This window comes from Cucumis melo, chromosome 4 (genome assembly GCF_025177605.1).
Source record: "Cucumis melo cultivar AY chromosome 4, USDA_Cmelo_AY_1.0, whole genome shotgun sequence".
Taxonomy (NCBI): domain Eukaryota; kingdom Viridiplantae; phylum Streptophyta; class Magnoliopsida; order Cucurbitales; family Cucurbitaceae; genus Cucumis; species Cucumis melo.
This window is the reverse complement of record NC_066860.1, coordinates 27,240,213-27,264,846: the sequence shown is the minus strand read 5'-3', so window position 1 is coordinate 27,264,846 and position 24,634 is coordinate 27,240,213. Positions and strand designations below refer to the sequence as shown.

The window sequence follows — 24,634 nt, the reverse complement described above, 5'->3', positions numbered from 1 at the left end:
GGTCCACTTTTAGCCGTTCCAGCGATTATGCCCCTTTTAGTGCCCTCCCATCCATACTATCATCATAATGGAAAGGGGTACTTTTTAGCTGATGTGTAAGGGATCAAAGCGACCCTTAGTCGGGTTGATTTATGATTGGTCAAGGCGATCGAGAGGACACACAAATACCTTCGAGATCTGACTGAAAGGGGCAAGACTCGGATACTGTATGCGAGAAGTATAATACTTTATTGAACAATGGCTTAGATCGTCCGTCCTTAGATGCTGATCATTACTCCTAAAAGCCATCCCATGAGTATACATGACCTCGCTACCTCTATATAAAGTGTCCATCTCTGCTCTTTGAGTGGCTCAAAGCCTTTTTTATATCAAAGTCAAAAGCTGGAATCTGAGAAAACAAGACCAAAAAGAGAAACTTGTACATAAATTCTTTGATCTGGAGATCCCAGCAAAGGCTGCCGAAGACATCACTAAACTACCCGCAACTTGATTCTTTTCTTCTATTTTCCCTCGTGAATGAATAGAGATTTTTCCAGAACCCCAATCCAGCCTACCCCACTGATATAATCTAGAATCCACTCTCCGCCTTTACTTCACTTTTGATTTGAGTAGGTGACATCATATTGAAACCCTATTTTGATGCGTATTCACAGGGCACGTTCCAAGATCTCCCGAAACAAGAACCTAAGACATGGTTGATTAACAGTAAGTTGAAAGAATAAATGGATCGATCATAAGTTGGTTGAAAATTGATTGAGTGTAGCTTAGGCAATGTCTTCTGTTTACGCTCTACTAAGCCTGCACACAGGATCTTAGACAGGTCTCGGCATCTTTCGGGAACATCTTCTTACTAGTACGGGCTAAGCCTGATGCAAATAGACCCAAAAATTAGTGTTGGGATCTCCATCTGAGGTTTCATAGGTTGAATGAGTGAAGCTAGAACAATTCTCTAGTTCGTGGGACTAGGTCTAGCCTCATTAAGCTTAAGGAAGGAAAAGACTACCCTACATTTAGTGGACTCATTCATTGATCTATTTTAATGCCAACAGAAAAGAAGAAAGTTTAGTCAGTTGAAGATGAAATAAGAAAGAGTAGGACTATCCAATGAAAGTATAAAAAGATCTTTTTTATCTAAAGAGGATCAATGAAATATGATTGATGCCTTCGATGCCTTCTATGTCCTTAAGAAACGGTTTTCTATTATCTCTATAAAAGGAAGAAAGAGAACAAAGAAGAAGAAGTTCAAGGTTTTCATAGAAAGGAATAAAAAGAATATCAGATTCCATCTTGCTCTTATTCTGTTCGGATTGCTCCTACACTCTTTCTCAAATTCTTTGAGCCTTTTTTCATTGATTTTCTTCCCCCACGTAGCGGTTAGGAACGGTAAGCTATCATGAAGTAGGGCTATTAGCAGCCCTAGAGTAAAAGAGAGTAGGCAGAAAGGGAGAAGACTGAGGCTGAGGGGCCAGCTAACCCAAGTAAAGTATCTTATTATTATTGTTAAGGTATTCTAGAATTAGAATCGATAGTTCTCTGTCGAGGGAAAGGATAAATATTGGCTCTCCCAGATTAACCTTCTTTTTTTAGAAGGGGAGAGGTGTGTAGCTGCTTTACAGAAGGGGGTAACTGAAAGAGGAAGAAAAAATAGGTCTCTCTTTCGTACTCTAAGAAAGGTAAAGATACTCTCGATCTTGAACCCACGTAGTGGAAAGTCTTTCTTAGCTTAAAATAATTACTCTCAATCAGTCTCATTGCTAAGGATATATTTTTGGATAAACAAGGGTTCAAATGACCTCAATCATTCTTTGAGGCTCTGCTTCGGATAAATACGTGATCAAATGGTTGTTTAAACACTCCGCTGGATAAACAAAGGGATCAAGTTGTTGTTTAAATGCTACGCTCCGAAGTATCTTCTCTCAAACTAGGGTATCTATCTCAACTCAAAAAGAAGACTTAGTTAGTGATCCACGTACTTAGCAGAAGAAACCTTCACCTCCAAGAGTTGTGAAAAGAAGATTAAATTGCTCAATTACGACCTTGTTCATTTCTTTCTCCGTGGCTCCAACGTAGCTCTACGTAGAGGACAGCCTGAAACCTTTGTTCATTGATTCTTTATCCTTTCTTTTGAAGGAGACCAAGAAAAGATAAGAAAGAGGGAGATTATTCATCAAATCAACGGATCCAGCGATTCGGTACATTTGTTGCATTTGCTTTCATTATTCAACTATTAACTTTAGGAAAAGACGGAAGACCTCATTCGCTTCCCTTTCCAGTTTTTTTTCGAAAGAATGTGGGAATGAGTGAGGGGGAGCATCTTGAGTATTTGAAATCTTTCTGATCTTCTTACATTGAAAGTCTGAGTAGCTCTTTGCAATAACTGATCTTTGGCTTGCCCCTATCTAGACAACCCACCAATCTGATTGGCTCTGCGTTTTGGCTTTGCCTTAAAGGCATATCATTTTATGACTCAAGATCGAATTCGAGTCTGTTTTATATAATACCTGTACAGAGAATAAGCCCACCCATTCAATCTAGTTTGAATATGAAAACGGGTTCAAGGGGCAATGTGATCTTTTCCCTCTTCCTCTTACTCAAGATCTCATTCTCTCTCTCCTACCCTAAGCTTGATTTCTCTCAAAAAGAGAAAAACGAAAGTAATAATCAGATATTCACAATTCATAATAGTGGTAAATTCATAAGGTCCTTGAGCACAGATTCCTTTTCCAATCCCAACCGCGTATTAGTTGTCTTTTGACTTTCTGATTTCCTTATCAGTCACATTCCTTTGAGTAGGCTTTCTTCTTGAAGAAAGAGGGTTTCAGGATTTCTTCGCTTGTCGGGCTTATAAAACGAGTTTGATCTCTTGAGCATTCCTTATTTAGTAGACTTTCTTATTTGATTGATGGTTTTTAGGCTTCCTTCATCTAATCTTTCTTTATATTTCTCTAACTTCTATCCTTTCAGTCGATTCAGATTTCAGTCTTACCTAGCAGCTGATCACCTTTCTTGGTTGCTGAATACCTTGGTGACTCGCGATCAATCTAGCTTCGATGTGTGAATTCTTATCTCTTGTTGAGATTTTCTCCATAATCCCACGTAACGGTCCTTGGGAAAAAGGGAAGAAGTTAAATCGAGCCTACATCTTCGTCGCTACCAGATCAAATTGCTTTACTTGTTTTCACTTCTCTTTAGCTCCAGCCTTTGTCATCATTATAGCCTACTTGGACCCTTGTTTTTCTTCTTGAAATGTGAAAGAAGGGGTAAGTGTGAATTCAATGGTCAAATCATTAGTCAAAAGTGAAGCTTCACATTTATAAGGCATGAAAGTCAATGAACAATGGAAGCACCACAAGAAAAAGAGATCCTAGAATTGCCATCTTAAGCAAAGGCAAGAGGATCCAGGTTTGAATGTGCAAATGCGACTCGGGATAAGATGTATGGATGTAAGATGCCACCTCTTTTTTTGAGGAGTTCGTCTGTGTTAACTGGGTCTAAGAAAAATCCTAGAGTTTCTAGAAAGTCGGTAGGCTAAGAAGGAAAGACTAAAGGAAATTGAAATTCTTCTATGAAGAGAATGGAAGGGATGAAAGGTCTGGAAGAACATCAGGCAAAGGATCGAGGAGACCGAAGGTAAAGGAAGGTAGAAGCTTGACCCTACTCTTCAGGAAAGACTACTCGACAAGGGCATTGGTCAATCTAGGACCCGCACCATTCATTCCTTCAGAGTTGGGAGGTAGCCTTTTGAGTCAAGATATGGTGGAGAAGCTGAGCCTGCTCTCTCATTCTTGCTTTCAGTTAAGTAATGAACCCATTAATCTCATGAAAAGCAAGGATTTTTTCTTATCTTGTGGAAGAAGGATTATTGGAAGTTAAGCCTATGGTCTCAAAGACAGGGGAAATTCTCCCAAAAAGATAGTTGTAGTGGCAGATTGAATAAGGGTGCCGAACCTAGTAAGGTCGGTCGCCGATCTTCTTCTTTCAACTATGCTTTTTCTTCTTTTCATTCTCAATCTTTGTCTTCTTTCTATTAAGTAGTTGCTGCCCTCATCCCTGGATTGGTAAGACACTCCTTATTCCAGGACCTAAATAAATGGTAGAAAGGTTCATTGTGACTACTTTTTTTACTCCTAAATATATGGTGGCCTTATCAAAGGCAAATAGCCTATCTCTCATGATCTCTTGAATCCGCTCGCTACTCTTGTCTTTCTTATATAAAATAATGAGTGGGTTCTACCCAGGGGGAGGAAGTGGTTTTGATCCCCAACTTCCACAGGTCGTCAACTCCTTACGGAGGCTCATTTATTCCTCAATAGCAGGTAAGGACGAAATAGAGATTCTAATTCTCCTTCTTTACTTTAAGAAATTCTATTGAAAGATTCTTATTGGAAGAGGAGGTCTGACCCTATAGATTACCTATGTGTGAATATCACTAGTGGTCTTCCATCAAAATGCTTTATCTTCTTGTCCACTGATCATGAAAATCTATCTGTGCCCTAGCTTCTACAACTGAGACTGATGACTCCCACTCTCACTTTGGAAGAGTTCTTATCCCACTTGGTCGCTCCCTCTTCCTTTGCTAAATCAACTAATATAGATATGATATATGCATCCCTCCTTTTGAGTCTGACCTTTCTTCCTTAAGAGTTGAGCAAAAGAGAAAAGGCGTGAAGATTTAGTCGAAGGTAAGGCACCAGAGCAGCAAAGGGTGACGCCAAGCGACTATTAAGGAGCACAAATCGACATAGGAGCCTATAGGTGAGAAGAAGAGAGACTTCAGAGGAGATAGAGAGAGAGATAAAGCGATGAATAATGTCATAGTAGGTTTTGATGATTTTGAAAGACTATGTCAAAGATTAGTATGCCAAGGTGTTGATGATTTAGATAGACTATGAAAAAGATTAGCATGCAAAGCCAAGCTTATATAAGAGAATAAGACAAGACCTATGGGAGCGCAAAGAGAAGACTGAAAAGTTAGAACCTACGAAAAAGAATCTCCAGAGGAGGAAGTGAAGCGCATTGATGAAATATAATAAAAAAGGAGCGCAAACGCAAGAAAGGCGAGACCAGAGTCAGTAGTTAAAGTGCCTCTTGTTCTTGTAGCCTTTAGTTGTTTATTATATATGATGATTAATCTTGCCTCCTTGTGGCTGCCTCAGCAGCCTCATCTATTTGCCAAGGCTTAACGCGAGGCTTTGAACTCTTTATCTTGGTCGAAACAAGCGGGAAGGTTCAAATCCAAGGATTTAGAGAAAGAAGCCTTCAAAGAAAGTCAGTGAATATGGATTTCATGACTTAGTGGATAAAAAAAGTCCTTCGGACTGCCATTTTGACCCTTATTTACTTCTAATTTTCTTAGAGAAATGCACCTCAACTCCTACTTCACCTTTGTTCATTGATTCAATCTCGCTATTTCATAACCTCCAGACGAGTCAAGAGGTCTTTATGATTGAGAAAACTATCTAAAACAAATGTATCGCTCCAAAGGTCTTGACGATGACGAAGACTATAAAAAACATCAGTATCGTAGGTGCAAAGCGAAGCACATTTATAAAAGAGAAGAAAGAACGACACAAGAGGAATGAGAAAAGTCTAATAAGTTAGAGAAGAAGAAGACATGACTAAACTAATTAGTAGGAGGGGAAGAAGCCAAACGACTGTTATATAAGAGATAAGGATGAGTCCTTCTATGAGAGTGCAGAGTGCAACTCAGGAAATCTAGGAATGAATGTATTAAGCAAATGTCAAGCTGAATGAAAAATAATGAATTCATTACAATGAAACTACTTTTTTCTTTCTTTTTGACAGTCTGGAGGTTATGAAATAACTCGATTGTAAGGAAAGGGTCAAAGCTCATTGAATAATTACTTATCCTTATTATTAGGAGCCGTTTAAATTAGTGAATTCCACTATTTCACAACAATAGAGGAAAAATGACTGATTTTAAATGGATTTCTTGCTACCAGCCAACCCTTTACTTGCTAAAGAGGTCTTTCTCGCTTCGTGGGGTCAAGTCAAAATCATCCGAAGGACTTAGAAATTCATATGAATTTGTGGATTATTTCATTCTCGTTAATGAGTTCATTCTCCTTTTTTAATAAACAAGGGTCCATACTAGCTTAATTAGGTATTAGGTGGAATGAATTAGTCCTTCACTTATCTAATAGGAATAATGTTGGATAAAGAATTCGGTTTTCTTTTGAAAGAAAAGAGAAAGAAATTGAGTGATTCTATTTTGATGCCTCTTTCTTTCTCTTAAACGTAGTCTCCTTTCTTCAGATATGAATAAGATCTCATAAGATCATCAAGCGATTCAAGAAAAGAGAAAGAAATTGAGTGATTCTATTTTGATGTCTCTTTCTTTCTGTTAAACGTAGTCTCCTTTCTTCAGATATGAACAAGATCTCATAAGACCATCAAGCAATTCTGATCTTTCACTTTCTTTCTCTTTTCTTTCAGTTTTGAGTCTCACTATTTCATAACCTTCGATCCTTCGTTCTTAGTGGAATAAGACTTGTCCTTCCATTTTACTACTTCTCTCATATGAATGAAGGCCACGGAGTAAACTCAACAAAGTTCGAGGCAAAACCTTGTAAATGCGAGTAGTATAAAGAAATGTTTGTCTTGTCTTAGATTAGCCCTACTTCATCCATCTTGGCTATCTTGAGCTTATTCATAAGCTTGGGACTACTTTTCATTTTCTGCTTACTAATTGGAATCACTAATTCCTACTAATCGGGTCTCATAGCCCTACCTGAACTTCAAAGCCTGATTAATGCACTTTTAAAGCGCACTTCTACAACTCTGATTCTCCTTTTCTAAGGATTCTTTCTTCCTCTTCTTTTAGTCTCAACGAACATTTGTCTCATTCAACTCTCATATTATATTGAGCCTCTCAACTTCTCTCAAAGTCTTTGACTTTATTCTCATTTATTTTTTTCAGTGAATTAGAATATGGCTCCTTGATTGAAAGGTTTATGACGAGTCTTCTTTCGTCAGAGTCAGTCGTCGTGTCAGGCACTAGTCAAATAGGGGAAGTCATATGCCCGGGAGAGGGACAAAGGAAAGCAGGAGAGCAAGCCTTGCTCTTTTAGTTTTCATTGAAGTCAGGAAGACGAAGTGGGAAAGATCAAGCCTAGAGGTCCATTTTGGTTAGGGGTGCTTTCGTGGAATCATTTTTGAGAAAATGTCTTTCTCTTTCTCACAAATGATCGAAGAAAGGCCTAACCTCGATCCGACCCAAATGAGTTACTTGTGGAGTTTAGAGCTCGTGCCTATATAGAAGCGCCTGTGAAGATCAAGCCTATGGGTGGTTGTGCGTCTACATAAGAGGAAGGAGGATCCCTCGTCAATTCTAACCACCAGAGGTTTGACATGGTACACAAATGGTTGGGACCTTTGATCAGCTTGTCGACTTTCTTCCCCCAACTTCACTCACTGGAAGCCAATTTCCTCAGGTTTCAATGATTAACCCAAACCTCAAATTCCACCATTTCTTAGGCAAAATTCAGAAAATGCAAGGTTTTGGGCCTCCTTTTGAGCATCTTTATCCCCTTTATACAATAATGCTCTCACTTTTCATGAAAAAAAGGTGGTTTTTCAGTCAAAACTTGACTATTAGCATAAGAAAGGATCAGTCTTATATTTAACTCAAATCATAGGAAATGCAACCCACTATGCAGGAATAATTAATCACAAGAAGAAACATAAAAGGGAAGAAACCAAGCTGATCAATACAATATTTTTCATAAACAAGAACTTATCCGACAGAAAGAGAAAGGGGTGCCTCTCCAATCTCACCTTTCGCCTCTTCTCAAAGGTCTCATTAAGACTAAGGGCGACTTCAGAGCGGGGTGTGTCTTGTACGAGCAGTCGATTCCTTATCAAGCTTCTTCAACCCTTTCCTTTGTTCTCATGACTGATCCTGATGGGCTCTTACCCTACCTTTCAGCCTCTTTCCATCCTCTTTTCTATATTGATTTTAGAGTAAAAAATGAGAAACATATTGGTTCAGTCTCATATTTCGACTTTTTCTTTGAAAGCCCCTACTACACGGTAAAAATGAATGTTTTCACGGATGAGAAGCCATTGTTAATTGAGGCGGTTAAGTTCTAACCTCTTTCTAAAATTAGTCTTTTCCACTCAAATTCTTTAAGCCTTGTGAATTGAGGCCAACTTTCTCTCTGATGTTTGAGAAGTTAAAATACTATATTCACTTTATGACAGAACTTTCTTCTCTTATGTTTGAACTCCACTAAAAAGAGAAAGCCTATGGATCGGAGGAGTCTGATTCCTTTAAGTAGGTTTCGCGTAGTGGATGTCCTAGGCATCCACTCGATCTCACTTCTATCCTTCTTTCTTCCATGAAAGGGGATTCAGGAAAAAATGGAATAGGAAGATGTATTTCCAAAACAATGAAGATACGGGTTGTTAAGGGGAAGTTAGCAAAGTTAGACAAGATTGGAATGGGCATAGGAACATGTATTGATGTACCAGATCCGCTAATGCACCTAGGTTGATGCGATGTATTCCACCAATTGACTGAAAACTTGATTATTGGAATATTGATCGGTCTAAGACAGATTGAAATAAAAGTCGATTCGACATGAAGCTTTTGAAAATGCAGTGCACCTAGGTAAATAAGGAACGAGCTAAATACAGAGGTTAAACGAGCATCCCACACCTAAAAGGTGCCCTACATAGGTCTTCCCTAAAACCCCCCAACCACTAAAGTCAACAAGGTAAAAAAAAGCACCCATTTCTATACCGATTTTGGAAGAGCGAAGAAAAAAGTGTATGTTTTGTTAATAAGAAGAAGAAAGTGTCGATAGCCTTAGCGATATAAACAAGAATACTCATTCGAGCCACAAGAACATGTACATACAAAATACGAGAACAAACTCCACGACTCCAAGAGATTTTCCAGTTGAGATGCCAATGCCTAATTCAGAAAAACTAGACATTCTTTATCTTTTTCTTCTTTATCCCGGTTAGATTCAAAGAAGAAAGCGATGGGCATCCTTGGCACTTAGAAGTAAGCACGAAAACCCAGGGATTCACTCTCTAAACGTTCCAAGAAGCAATAGGGTAGGGTGAAAGGCTCGAGTCCACTAACAGAGTGAGTTGCGGTCGCTATTTAATCTCAAGTAGGGTAAAGAAATCAATCTTTTTAGAAAACATGTAATGAAACGGTAGACTGAAGTGGGGAATTCAATTCAATCAATAATCAGGTAAAGAATCAAAAATAGACGTCATGACTATTAGGATCCAAAGCTAAAGGTATGCCAAAACGAAGAATGAAAGAGATAGGCGTGGACAAGACATAGCGCATCTACCCTTAGAGCCATCGTTCTTGTGCCCTCTTTCCTTCTTTTGAAGCCATCTTTTGAAAGATTGTATACGATGAATGAGTCAGATAATCAGTCAATTCTAGTCCTAGTGCCAGTAGAGGGAGAGAGGCCCAGGAGGAGGAAAAAGATCAGTTCTCGAGTTGAAGCTGTGGCACTGAACTCAGAAAGAGAAGTTGGAGATGGTCGGAACCCTTGAAGCTCAAGACTCAACTCTCCCTGATTAAAGGTTGGTAGCCTCATCCATACGGAAAAGGAAATCTTGGATTCGTCCGGAAGACTTGTTTATCCATATGCACTTCTTACTTTTCTATTTACACGCATTGGGGAAAGCCGCTAATAGGGGTGGTTCACTTTTCTCAGTCTCTCTTGAAGTTGGAAGACAAACCAAACCACCTTTTTTACCACATAGAGGGGAATGAAGACTGATAGCGCTAGGATGCGCGGTGCAGGATTTAACTGACCAGGCATGAAAATGTTAAAATACATGGTTGTGCGCATCAGACCTTTTTAGAGAAAGAGTTGTCATCGATCCTGTTATGAGAACAATTACAGCACATAAGTCCTCCCTTTGTTCATTGAGGTCCTACAGAATAACTAAATTTGTACCCTCGTCAGAATACTGCTTTTCCCCGATTGATTAGTCGAGAAGCTGATAACCTATCTGTCTCGACTCTTAGTCTTTCTCTACCCTTTCGGATCCTTCTTCTTGTTCCGCTTACTTATGAAGGTCAAGCAGCTCAGACAAGATGCCTTTCCCTAAGCATGAGAATTAAGTTACATTATAGAATCGATTCTCGAATTGATGGATTTCATACCTTTCCTTGTTTGGGACTTCTATTCTCATTCCCTTTCTGCCTCCCCTACTTCTAAGGACCTTATTAAGAATGACTCTGTTAAAAGAAGACTTCCTTCCGATCCCACTTCAATAGCTAAATCTGGCCCGAACAGTCTCATAAACTTGCCTCTACTTTGTTCCGAAACTCAATAAAAAAGGAAGAGCTTGTAGGTGAGGAAGCTTTGGAGCTCATGTTTGGGAACCAATTGAGACTTCCCTTTCCAACCACAGAGTGGGAGGAGGATTCTTTATCTTTTGTTTGGGATAGCTGCTTGGGAAAGCATATTCTTTGACCTATCCATCGACTTCTTCCCCGACTGACTGACTTAGTCTTCCGACTGATCCGAATCTAACTTTTTTGTAGTTCTTCCTATTCCACCGTCTTTTCCACTCACTCTAACCGCGTAGTGGGCTTATTCTGCCTCAGAGGCTATCGGGACGGACTCTACACTACAATAGTTGTTCTATAGGGCTCTACTCACTAAAAGAGATTTAGAAACTCTCTTATATATTGCGTCGAGAAGGTTCTAACCGCATAGTGGGCCAACTCAAAATTCATAGTTCTCGATAAGAGATCATACTTCTTTATCTATAAATGACTAAAATGATACGAGATTCAGTGAGATTCAAGTTGTCCAACTAACTTCTTCTTGGAGTTAATCATGATGATACAACTTCTGATGTATTAAGAGAAAGCGCAAACTAATAGTCCAAGATAGTTTAAGAGCCTTTCGTCCTATGAAAGAGAATATGAGCTATAACCAACTTGGTTGTACCAGTTTACCTACCCCTGAGTCTACTTTTTTCGACCCTTATTACATTTCTTCCTCTGGAGCACTTAGTCCCAATTCCTTTGGTTCAAGTACTGAGAATTCCAAGTTTGACCCCTTTGCATACTTTGGTCTCTCATTTTTCCCGGAACCCTTGGGCCTCTTCAGCTCTTCGTGCCTCAACGGATAGGTGGTGTCTCGTCCTTGAGGAGTTTGTCCTCATCCGTAGAGTGAATCCCTTATTTCATCCTACTTGTTCATAATCCATATGGCTAAGAATTGATTTTTATCTTCACTGGTGTTCCAAAAACTTGAACTCAAAGAACTACTGCCCTTTTTATTAAAGGGACAAGGGCTACAGCCTCCTTCCTTAGGAGGAGCCGCTGGGCTTCCTCAACCACAGCGACTACTTAAAGAACAATAAGAGCATAAAGAGCCGCTGAAACAACTACTCACCCACGAAGCGGTATTGCATCGACCTATGCCGACCTAGAACATGTTGGCCTCGCCCAATCATGAAGAAAATCAGACTAACGGAAACATCTTGATTAAGCTCCAATTGTTTTCTTCGTGATCAAACCTCCCTTGTTCTTAAGCAAGGGCTCCTTCACAAAAGGTGAAGGACGTAGGCTCAATGTAATATGAGTCTTTCAAAGACTATGAAAATCAATTGTTTAGTGGAATAAGACTTTTGCAAATTCTTCGCACTTAACAGAGGCTCAATGCAATATAAGTAGTTATAGGTCGTCTTGTAAATCATCAAAACCTATGTCAATTTCTCTCCTTTCAGTTGAGACCTTTGTTCATTTCTTTCTTTGTCTCTTCGCTTCTAACCTAGGCTTTCTCTTTCGAACTTGCCTCTCAACCATAGGTTGATTATTATTCTACACGACGGACTTTTTCTCTTCTTTTTACGTCATTTCATAGTCTTTGTCATCCTTGCATGACTCATATTACATTGAACCTTCTTATATTGAATTGAGCCTTTGTTCATTGATTTTTTTTCTCTCTTCTTCTCATATTTCATTGAACCGCTCCGTGGGCGCTCCTTTTATTGCCTTTTCTTTCTTCCTCAAGATCTCATACACACTTCAAGACCCTACTTCTCTCCCCTTTCTGGGACGGCCTCATCAGTTCCGTCGTTGCCAGACCTTTCAAATGCGAATACAGCAATTAGTATAACTCCTGGGGTCATAGAGCAGGATGAGCCTGATAATAGCCTGCCTTTTGTTTTGTAAAGGAGCCCCTACTTGGGATGTGACCAGTTGCAGAGCGACTTACAAGGAGCGCAAGAAAAATCCAATCTGACTTTCATGTAAAAAAGCTATTGTTTGACGCTAACATTTAACCTACTCGAAGATCGATGAAGGTGCTCATAGATGTAGGGTTTTTCATCTTTACCCGAAGTTACCAAAGTGACTCCTCTTGAGTCTTTTAGTGGAATCAGACTCCTCCTCCGCAGTCTTGATCTGATGAACCTATGTTAGTTCGAACCTGACAGGTCGCCTTGAGTGGTTGACTTTGATCACCCAACTTAGATGAGGAGGTAAGAGATGAAATTGCTCTTGACTTCGTAACTAACTAGTCGAGCTCAATTATAGAGAATACGAATAGAAACTGAGAAAGAAAAAGAGAATGAAACGAATGAAGAAGAGTGGCCTGAAGGATCAAATTCTCCTAATCATTCCCCTTTCAAAGAATAATCAAATAAGAATAATGAACGTTGGTGCAAAGTTGCAGATCGGTATTCATATGCGTCTATTCAACAACATTGCTATTTCCTCCTTTCCTTCTTTTTCATATTATCGACTACTTTTTTTGGGGAAGGTATTTCAAGAATCACTCTTTCTGCTTCATAAGTACGAAAAAAAGAAGAAAAAGTCGACAATGGCTGTGGCACTGAAACAATCCGCTCGAGCAAGGCCACCCCTTAAATCCAGCTCGACTCTTAAGGAAAGGTTAGAAGCAGCAAGGATCAAGTTGATAGGAAGAAAGATCTTGTAACCCATATCTGACCCATTTCTCACAACAGTTAGTAGCTCGACTAAAGAAGTAGCTGCTCACTCAGTTTAGGGTGGAAGGTTTTCATATCCCAACGAGTTGGAGATGCTTTTGTTGTTGGATTCAAACTATAATAGGGGAGTCAGCTCTCATGGAGAGGATTACTACCCATGTTGAAGGCAAAGTTTTTGGAAGACCGAATGATTGGAAAGCTATCGAGAAGTTTCATTCAACAAGGGAATCTTTATATCCCGAGAAGTCACTCCAGCAAGGTCATACTCAGAGTTAGAAAGTATGGACACCTTTGCAGCAATTCTTCTTCCAGTAGAAGTAGTTGTCCTTGCTTTAGTTGTTCTTTCAAAGCTAACTAATATGAGAAAGAGAGTATATTCAGAAAAGAAGCAAAAAGAGAAGAAAAAATGGAAGAAAGATACGTATGAGGGATCGAAACAAGCTAGACCAGAGGTAGCACAGTTTCATAGGAAGCGCGAACTCAGAGGTCTTCTCTTATTCATTCCATAACTAAAGAAAACTTCCCCAGAGAGGAAGGAACCCTAAAGACCAGGTCGGGGAAGCTCAGGGAGCGGGTCAAAGGATCGAGTTGGCTCTTTTTTCATAGTAATTGTTATTGGTTTCAGTCAGCTATACTCAAGAGGGTAGAATAGGATAGGTTAGGGAAGCAATTGCTTACCTTTTGACTTTTTCCATTGAAATTTCATAAGTACTATGGAAGCATTACTGAATTAGAAATCGGAAGCAATGAATATGGATTAAAAAAATAATTAAGCTACTGAGGCCCAAAGAATTTGTGAACAAGAGTTTGAGAGGTCAGCAGAGTCATTTGATGCGGTTGCTTACTGAAAAAGAAAGCTTCATTATCCTTAGAGTCATAAGTTGGAAGCTAGAACTATGTTTTCGAAGCAGCATAATAAACGGAAGACTTCTAGAGAAGGATAGGAGTCAGACAGTCAACAAGGTCAGAGATTGAGGAAGAGAAAGCAGAATCATCTGTCTATCATCCCGTAACTGTAGAGGCAGAAGACCAAACTGTATCGATTTTAAGGGTTCAATGTTTAGACAAAGGTATTCAATATTATTAACTGTCAAGCAACAAAGTTGACTTGGTATTCATACAACCTGAATATACCCTCTTGTTCATTAAGGACCTTTGTTTTTTGTTCTACATAGGATAGTAGCAGCTTGCCACGTCGGATCCCGCCAAAATAAGACTGTTAGTTCCCACGAAAATGTTCTAGCTTGTTTGGGAGCTGGAATAGTCTAAACCAGAATAGGTAATTGAAGACTTGCATTGTATTTATAGGAGATTTTATCCTAGGTCTATCCTAACCCTACTAGAATTAAGATATAAGTTTCCTAATCTCATATAAATTATGATAAAAAAAATCTTATTTTTAAATAATGAAGAACAAAACAAAATAAAATCTTTATAAATGCAAAGAAAAATATTTTTATTTTTTGTACAAGAAATGGACAAATTATCCAACTTTACCGTAATATGCTTGCTTAAGTTTACTATACATTGACAACTTGAAAAATATAAAAATTTGATTGTTTGATTAATAGGAACAAGAAAAACCCACAAATTCTCTATTAGCTTCCTTAATTGTTCAATTTTTAGCTTACACCAATTCTCTCACAACCAAGATAAACTCAAATTTTTAAGTTCAAACATAAAATTCCATAAAATCTCGTAAAGATCATAAATCAAAATTTCTTTTTAAAACACACGAAAACGATAAACGATACTATCGTCCAATTTTGTTAAAATATATAAATTTCAAAGTCATTTGGTTTATTATTTATTATTATCTTTCTTTTTATTAAAATTCATATACTTTAAATAAAGTGTGCAATTTATTTATTTATTTATTTTAGATAAACAAGTGACAAAAAGAAAATGGGAAGCAAGAGAGTGCCAAATAAGGGAGAGAGAAAAAGATGGAATATAGAGTACCAAAGTTTTTTCATATACCAATGAGAATATTTTTAACTTTTTTATATATTTTAAGAGTAGTTTTTTAAAAGTCGAAAGTTGAGGGATATTTTTGAAAAAAAATTTAACAATTTTCATAGAAAATGTATTTTTGAACTCGTTAATTTAGAAGTTTAAGGGTATTTTTCAATATTTTGAAGCTCAACATTTATGCCACGGAGACACTTAGTTATTGTTTCCATTGACTCTTGACCTTAAAACACTTAAAACTATGTAAAGGTAAGAAAGTTAGATTACCTTTGCAAAATATTTAAATAAACATCATCAAAATTCATCAATTAATCGAATTTCATTACAGATCCAATTATGGTAATCTCTAGCAACTACGAGAATAATAATTAATAGAAAACTAATCACCAAGAAAAAAAGTAACAAGAGAGTACGAAAGTGTAGATGGTTTTGCTAGTTTGATTTGTTAATAAAAAAAACTATGGTAGTATTCAATGTCCAACAATGGCCGCAAATTGTCTTCTAACTAATTTACTCCCTTTAGTGGTCAAGGCAATAACTTGACGATTAGATTCATGATGCTCTTAGCAGCTCATTTAACCTCTTTAATGGAAAGCGCAACCTTTCGATTCTTAGTTCGTTTCGTCGGCTTCTCCAAATAATATACAAAGATTTTTTTCCGCAAGAATCAAACCCCAGTGGAGATTCCTTATGGCTACTCTTGACTCCCTATGGGGCGAGATGAGAACCTTTTACAAGGAAATGTCTCTTGGCCTGGCCCAACCCTATTCGTCTTGTCATTTTGGGGTGTTGTAATTAACATTACTATCTTCAAATTTAATAACTACATTTTAAAAATTGTAATAAAATTGTGACATTTGGAACGAATTCTTATTGTTATTTATCATATATATTGACAAAATTTACAATAAAGTGTCATTAAATACTCCATCAAGGAATAATTAAAACAAAAAATTGCTTCCTCAATTAGAAATTTAGTATTATTATTTTTTTTTTCTTTTTTTTTTTTTTGTTATAATTACATTATGGATCATCCAATATAGAGGCTACGAGCTTTTGTCATTTTAATTGTGTCTACTTAGATGCTGATAAAAAAAGTTGATAAACTTCTAGACTCCTTCCCTTAGCTTCCAACACCAACCGATTTAACATTTGACAATTTATTGATGCTGAAATATGAAACCATATAAGATTTCACATTTCCTTTTCTATGGAGGCCTAAGTTTTTGAATTATCCAAACTAGCACACCATCACATTTAGAAATCCATTCGGGTACGAGTTCAAACAACAAATCTAGCTACTCTTCAGTTTCTCCTATGAGTATAAGACAAGATGTGGATCAGTTCCAAACAACTAAAAATTTGAATCTAAACAAGTGTATTTGAACACTGCCAATGATTATTTTGTTTAATAGCTTCTCCTTTTTAATTACTATACGCTTGTGGTAAAGAAGAAGATAGCATTGAAGAGTTTTGGCAGGTTATCCATCATTTTCTGTGGCTCTTAGCTTGGGTTATTGCTGGCATTTGCTCTTCTTTGATCTTTCTATCACTAATCTGCAAATTGAGAACTCTTTGATTTTTCTATCACTAATCTAATCTGTAAATTGAGAACACAAGAAATTGTTAACATTTGGTGATATTTGATTGAAAATGGTGGTTTAAATCTTTTTCTATATCATAGGAATTGAAATAATTAATCTTCTTAGTATTACAATTGTTTCTATTTTTTTTAACATTTTCAAATCAAATAAATAATTTGAAAAAAAAAGCTAGTACCGACCAAGCTATAAAAAGAAAAGGGATTTTCGATGAAATAAAATAAAAAAGTACTTTCTTTTTATTACACAAACTAAGAGATAGTGCTTATACAACATACCCATTGCACGAGGCGAAGATAGAACATCTAGAATGTCATCGTCAAGGAAAACATCTATCTCCTTGTTTTGATCTTCCTTTGTGGGAGTGTAAAATACAAGTGATCTCGAACAAGGTGCACGTCTGACTAATTTGTTTGTTGAGTAGGAAAAGTCATCATCTGCAGTCATGGAACTTTGGAGCATGCTATTTGCGACCATCTTCTTTGAGCATCTTCTTTTCTCATGGTTAATTTTTCTACCATATTACTCCGTTGTGGGAATTGTTAGCGCCGAAGAGCAAATTGGAGAAGCATATTTTTTTTTTTGACAATGTAAGTTAGAGTTGAGTTGAAAGATACTTTAATTGGGGAGGAAGGTTTAGTTCAAGTGGATGTGTAGAAGTAGATGTAGATCATCCTCTTGAGCTTTATGGACTCTATCTCTTTTGAGAACTTTCCAACTTCTATTCTATCAGAGTTTACCAATGGTTATCCCTACTTATTCTTTCTCTTTTTAGGCTCTCAATCAATGTAGGACGAAAATCAATGACTGGCCTAGCCCTCCAAAGACTTCGGTTGAACGAAAAAAAATCCTTGGGGAGCGAGGGAGTATCAAAGAAGGGAAGGGAGAAAAAATGGAATATAAAGAGGTCCGACTGTATTAACCATTTTTCTTTCATATATAAATGAGAATATTTTTAACTTTGTTCAAAGGTATTTTGAAATTTTGAAAATTGAGGATATTTTTGAAAAAACCCTACAACAATTTCCATAAAAAAAAAAAAAAAAAAACTAACGCAAAATGTATTTTTGAACTCATTTTAGAAGTTTAAGGATATTTTGAAACTGAACTTTTATGACACAGAGACCCTTTTTATAATTTAGCCAAGAAATAGCAATAAATTTACTCATAATATTTTCAACAATAATATAAATAAAATAGAAATTTCAAAACGAAAAATGTTAGAGTCAATTCAATACCAGCTCTAGTTCTCTTGTCATTACATGTTGTCACGTGTTAATTATCAAAATCAATAAGAGAAATACGAAAACTGTCTTAATTATTGTTATTGTTACCCTGGCCTCTTGACTTTAAATGCAACAAATGTGTAAAGCTAAGAAAGTTAGACTACCTTTGCAAAATATTTAAACAAACATCATCAAAAGTCATCAATCCATATTCATTATAATTGATCCAATTATTGTAATCTCTAACTACGAGAATAATAATTAGTAGAAAACTAATCACCAAGGAAAAATAAAGTAACAAGAGAGTACAAAATCATACATGCTTTTGCTAGTTTGATTCATAAATAAAAAACCTATTGTAGTATTCAACGTTCAACAATGGCGTTTATTCACAAACGCACCTCCCCCATGGTGGTGGCTATGGCTTCCCAACAACACACTACAAATCGTAGCCGCCACAGCAATTCCAAACGAACAAACAACCGCTCTCCCCCGTTGTTTCTTTTTCTCCGTCGCCATATCCATCCCTCGTCTTGAATTCTCCTTTTCCTCTTCCTCCACCTCAAACTCCGCGACGATTTCCAACTCCTTTTTCGTGTCGGCGATCAACTTCTGGCCGGAAATTACTTCGTTTTCGTGCCTGCTTTTCTCTTCACGATCTTCGTGGCAATCGAGGAGTTCCCAGTCGTCGAGTCCCATTTTTTGGAAATTATATTGGTGGATATGATCCAAATTAAATTAAATATGGAAGGGAGGTGTGAAGTGAATTATTGGTTGAAAGAAAGGAGAGAGTGAAATTGACTGAATGGAACAGCCATGGCGGCCACGTCTTGCTTGGAATCAATATCTACGTCGTTGTCAATAATGGATGTGAAGTTCTATTTGGATAAAGCTTCTTGGGATACTTCCAAAAGGCTTGAGCCTCTGTTGCTTATGGACATGGTACTCCTCAAATCTATCTGCCACAACTTTTTAAACTAATGGGTTGGGACCTAGAATTGATTTGTAACGTAACGTATTCAAAACTTGTGTTTTTATTGAAGGTTTTGGATTGACTTATAGTATCAAATCAATTATGTTTATGCAGACTTTAGTTCAACAATTTTTTCACAATTTTTGCACATGGTGAGTCAATCGTGTGCAAGTCTATAAATACTTCTCTAAATTTTTTTTTTTTTTTATCTATTTTACCAATGTTTTTTATAGTTTTTCAAAAAATAATTTTTAGAATTATGATATAAAGGACTATAAGAAAATATACTTAATTTTCAAAATGAATAGTTATAACTCTGTAGCACATCAAATTTGAGAAGGACTATTAGCAAATTGGACAGACAGACCTTATTGCAATTATAGGGAAAAGTCAAATATTGGAGCTGTTAACAATAATGTTGATGTTATTAGATATTTGTTACCCATGTTTATGTTTTGAATATATGTATGTACATATTTACATAAAAAGTTAGTTCATTAGTTAAGTTAGCATTCTTTGTATTTTAGAGGGTTTGTTCTTGGTAATTCAGTTCAAGTTTTCTAATTATTAATAACACTTTTTTTTAGATCCTATGATCCAAAAAATAATGAATTTGTGAAAATAACAAATTTATGTTTTTATTACACAAAATGAACTAAAACATTTATTAAATCTAGCAAAATTTCATGATCTATAAATGATAGACACGGAAATGTCTATCATTAATAAATTATGAAACATTTCTACATTTTGTAAATATATATTTTTAATAATCTTGTCATTTGAAATAATTTTACTTCATTATATTCAAAATTTTAAAAGTTTAAAATTTTGAACTACATCAAATAAAGATAAAAATATATAGAATATAGTAACCACCTAAAATAGTTTGCAATTCAAATCTATTGTAACTTCATGAATCATAACCACTACCGGTCATTATAACCAACCTTACACCGAAGATAATCCTAAACATGATGGAAGCAACATTATTTCAAAATCTTCGTTCACGACCGTATTTACTTTTTGCTACCATTATTTTATGTTAATTATTATTTTTATTTATTATAATGATTACTATTTTCGTCGTAAACTCTAAATCTGTTGTTGCACTTTGGTCTTCCAATACACAATGCCTTCAAATTCAGCAACTGGTACGGCAAAGGCAGAACAACAATGACAGGATAGATTGATTCAGGAACTAAAAGCTGCAAAACAGAAAGAGATTAGTATACGGCTGAGTCGCGGAACACGCTCTCTTTAAGACGTTTCGTGGCTTTGCTCTGAATTATGCAAACAGATTGTCACCATGTCGTCCCCAGGATAAAACAGTCTCACCTTTCAGTTGATTTTACACAGAAACTAAGGGATAGCTCAACGGTAAAACGTTTTTAGATAATTAATTTGTAAATGATAAAACGTTTTTAGATAATTAATTCGTAAACGGTAAACGTTTTTAGACAATTAATTTATAAACGGTAAACAGTATTAAATTTTTAACAATAAAACGTTTCATAATTCTTAAAAACCGTTTTAGAAAATTAAAATAAATTTTTAATAAAATATATATATTATTTTATCTCTCCTCTCCTCACCACTCCTGATCGACAATACGCGTCGCTGCCCGGCAGCAGCGTACGTGTGTGGAGATGTAGGCATGTCCTCATTTGCCTATCTCCTCCCTCCTTCCATAACTTGGGTGCCCTAAGGACCCAAATCCATTGGCCAACCAATAGGTATATGAAGGAGCCTCCACATTCTAAATTTATCAACGTGGAATGTAGGAATGCTTTGGAGAATAAAATAGTATATTTTTTCTTTTTACAAATTTTTCATTCAATAATTCTTCACTTGAAAAGTTTTAGAAACATTTTCATCAAGCAAGTGTCTGTCTCTATAGTGTTGTGCTTAAGTAAAAGTATATGATGACTTGAACCTTTACGTAGTGACAATAGTTTAGAGTATTGTAAAGTAACTCGTTGCTTTGAACTTTACTTCTAACACTATCGTACACACGACATTATTTGAGTGAAGTTCTAAAATAGCCCATGCTTTATGGTCTTGCACGTATATCCCAGTTTAGTGAATGCTCTAGGAATCTGCCTATAATTCCATAAGAAGTGGTCCTCGCTTCCACATTCACAAAGATGAATATATCAAGAGTACTCCTATAACTAGGTACCCTACTTAATATCAAGTATAGATTTCATTAAGAACAAAGTTCAGCCTCATCTTATGCTTCAGGATGTCATGCTAATCACTAAATCATAAGAATAAAACTTTTAGTTATTTAGCATGATTCTCGTTATATTACTTGTGATCAGTTATTACCCATTGAATTTGTTTCTTGGATCTCCAGTCTTTCAAGTTGGATTTACCTCATAGTAATTAAAGTTTTAATAGGCTTGAGTCCCATTGTTTCTGAGGTTTTAAAAACCTTTTCTCTAGCGAGTCCTTTCGTCAAAGGATCGACCAAGTTATTGTCAGACCATACATAATCCACTATCACTGCACCAGTAGTGAGCAATTCTCTAATGATACTGTGCTTACGACGTATCTGTCGACTCTTACCGTTATAATAATGGTTCTGAACTTTTGCGATAGCTGCAGTACTATCACAATAGATTAGTATGGCTAGTATCGGTTTTTCCCATGTGGGAATCTCTGATAGCAAGCTTCAAAGCCAGCTTGCTTTTTCACTAACGGTAGCTAGTGCTATCATCTCTGAGTCCATCATTGACTGGGCTAAGATTGTCTGTTCATTGGATTTTCAAGCAACAGCTCCTCCTACTATATTAAAAATATAGCCACTTATAGCCTTTGAGTCATCTGAGAGAGAGTTCCAAACAGCATCGTTGTAACCTTCAAGTACAGCGGAAAACTTATTATAATGTAATCCTAAGTTTTGGGTTTTCTTAAGGTATCTCATTGCTCTCTCTATTACATTCCAGTATTCTAGACTGGGTTTGCTGGTAAACCTACATAGTAATTCTACGGCATAAGTTATGTCTGGTCTAGTGCAATCAGCAGCATACCTTAAACTACCTACGATATTAGCGTACTCGGATTGGTTAACACTATCACCAGTGTTCTTGAATAATTTCACACTAGAGTCATAAGGTGTACAAGCTGGTTTACTTTCAAAGTAGTTATACTTCTTTAGAATCTTTTCTATGTAATGAGATTGATCTAAGAAAATTCCATTTTCAGTTCTTGTACTTTTGATGCCTAAGATTACATCAGCTTCACCTAGGTCTTTCAAGTCAAAGTTTGCACTCAACATATATTTTACATCATTCATAACGTGCAAGTTTGATCCAAAGATTAACATGTCATCTACGTATAGGCATATGATAATACATAACCTTCAGTCTTATAGTAGATACATTTGTCACTTTCATTTACTTTGAATCCTTTTAACATGAGTAATTTTTCAAACTTTTTGTGTCATTGCTTGGGAGCTTGTTTTAGGCCATAGAGGAAATTTATCTAGTTTACAAACTTTGGATTCTTGACCGTGAACTGTGAAACCTTCAGGTTATTCCATATAAATCTCTTCTTCTAAATCACCATTTAGGAAAGCAGTTTTAACGTCCATCTGATGAATTAAGATATTGTTCAGGACAACTATAGATATCAACACTCTAATCAAGGTGATTCTAGTGATCAGGGAAAAAGTATCAAAGAAATCTATGTTTTCCCTCTGCCTAAATATTTTTGCTACTAATCTAGCCTTATACTTATCTGTCGATCCATCAGGTTTGAGTTTTATCCTTAAAACCCATTTGCAACCTAGAGGTAAGTCAACTAGGTGGCAGGTTCTATTGGATTCAAGAGAGTCCATTTCATCATTGATAGCTTATTGCCATAAATTGGCATCTACTTAGGATAAGGCTTCTGTAGATCTTTTGGATCTTCTATGTTGTTCGTTTTAAAGTCTTTTCCAAAGTTTTTTACTGTTCTAGCTCTCTTGCTTCTTCTAGGTTCAGGATCTACTTCATTGTCTTGGGTTTGGATCCTAATTGAAGGTAAACTATTGGAACATGAGCCTCCACTAGTTTGACTATTTAGGCCCCCACTATTTCTAGATTTAAAAGGAAATCTATCCTCGAAAAGATCTACATCATTCATTTCTAAGATTACTTTGTTTTCTAGGTCATAAAACCTATAGGTTTTACTATTTTCAGCGTATCCTATGAAGACACATTCGTAGGTTCTACTTGCTAATTTCCTTCTTTTTGGATCAAGTATTCTAACATAAGCTAGACAACCCCAAGTTCTATAATAAGACAAGTTTGGTGTTTTATGTTTAAGGACTTTGTATGGTGAAGTTTTACTGTTTGATTTAGGAATCCTATTAAGGACATAATTAACTTTTTTAATTATTTCACCCCACCAAGATGGTGCTACTCCTAACTCAAGTAAGATAGCAACTACTAACTCAGTTAGAGTTCTATTCTTTCTTTCTGCTTTTCCATTCATTTAGGAGAATAAGGTGCAGTAGTTTCATGTATTATTCATTTTGAGTTATAAAGCTCATTGAAGGTAACTGAATCATATTCAGTTCCTCTATCACGACGAAGTCTCTTAACTCTTTTGTTAAACTAATTCTCTATTTCAATTACAAAAACTTTGAACATGTCATAGGTATCACTTTTATTTTTAAGCAAATAAATAAAAGTGTAATAAGAACAGTTATCTATAAAGGTAATTACATATCTTTTACTGTTTCTAGTTAAAGTGTCATCAAATTCACATAAGTTAGAATGAATTAATTCTAAAGGCTCTGTTACTCTAGTTACGGACTTATGTGAGGTTTTAGTTATCTTAGCTTGACTATAGCATGCACATTTCTCAAAATCATGTAAAGATAACTTAGGTATAAGATTTAACCTACTCATGCTGCTGATTAATCTTATATTAACATGACAAAGTCTAGCATGCCAAACATTAATAGAGGACAACATGTAAGCAGAAAATGTAATCTTATTAATTTCTAGATTCAATTTGAACATGTCATCAGTAGCATAACCCTTCCCCACAAATACATTGTTTTTAGTTAAGGTAAACAAGTCTGATCCTGTGGTTTGTGTGAATCAAGCCTTGTTGAGGAGATATCCGAAGACCAAATTCTTTTGAATTTCTGGAGTATGCAGAACTTCCTTTAACACAAGTGTTTTGCCGGATGTGAATTTTAGTTCTACTTCTCCAATACCGATCACCTTGGTTGTATGATAATCTCCTAGAAGGATATTCTTATCCTTAACCTCATTATATTTTTTAAAAAGACTAAGGTCGTGGCAGGCATGGCAGAATGCACTGGTATCTAGCCATTAACCTTCAAACGCCCCAATTACATTAACTTTAGAAATCATAGCTACTAATTCATCTTCTATCAGGTTCGCCTGCACAACATGACGACTTCTGTTTCTACAATTTCTAGCTAAATGACTAGGCTTATTATAATTATAACAAACAATTTGTACCGTACTTCTGAATTGAGGGTTGTTCTGTTTGTTGGATCCTCGTTTCATCTTGTTTTCTTTCGGCTTCAGGTTCAGTTTCAGAACTACAGTGGGCTTCTTTCTAGGGATAGCGTTTACCTCTTCTTTTTTATCATGCTTCCTTGCCTCCTCCTCTATCCTTAGCCTCGTGATTAGACTTTTCAGTAATAACTCCTTGGTTTTGTGCCTTAAAGTGTTCTTGAAGTCCTTCCATAATTGAGGTAATTTATCAATAATAATAGCAACTTGAAATTGATCATTGAGTGACATACCTTCACTGATACCTTCACTGATAACTTCATTGAGTGACATACCTTCAATAATAATAGCAACTTGAAATTGATCAAAGCGGCCCACACTTCTTTTTCAGTAGTCATGGTACTGTAATAGTCA

General features: G+C 36.3%; 1 long non-coding RNA gene and 1 pseudogene across 1 annotated transcript; both read right to left on the bottom strand.

Moving 5' to 3' along the window:
• Window positions 1–8,266: 8,266 nt before the first annotated feature.
• Window positions 8,267–12,147, bottom strand: LOC127148981 (putative cytochrome c biosynthesis ccmC-like mitochondrial protein; annotated as a pseudogene).
• A 3,932-nt stretch (window positions 12,148–16,079) lies between these two features.
• LOC127149062 (uncharacterized) lies at window positions 16,080–18,714 on the bottom strand. Its single transcript, XR_007820291.1, has 2 exons — window positions 16,817–18,714; window positions 16,080–16,537 (listed from the first exon to the last, which is right to left on the bottom strand). It is a non-coding gene; the product is annotated as an uncharacterized LOC127149062 (long non-coding RNA).
• Window positions 18,715–24,634: the final 5,920 nt, after the last annotated feature.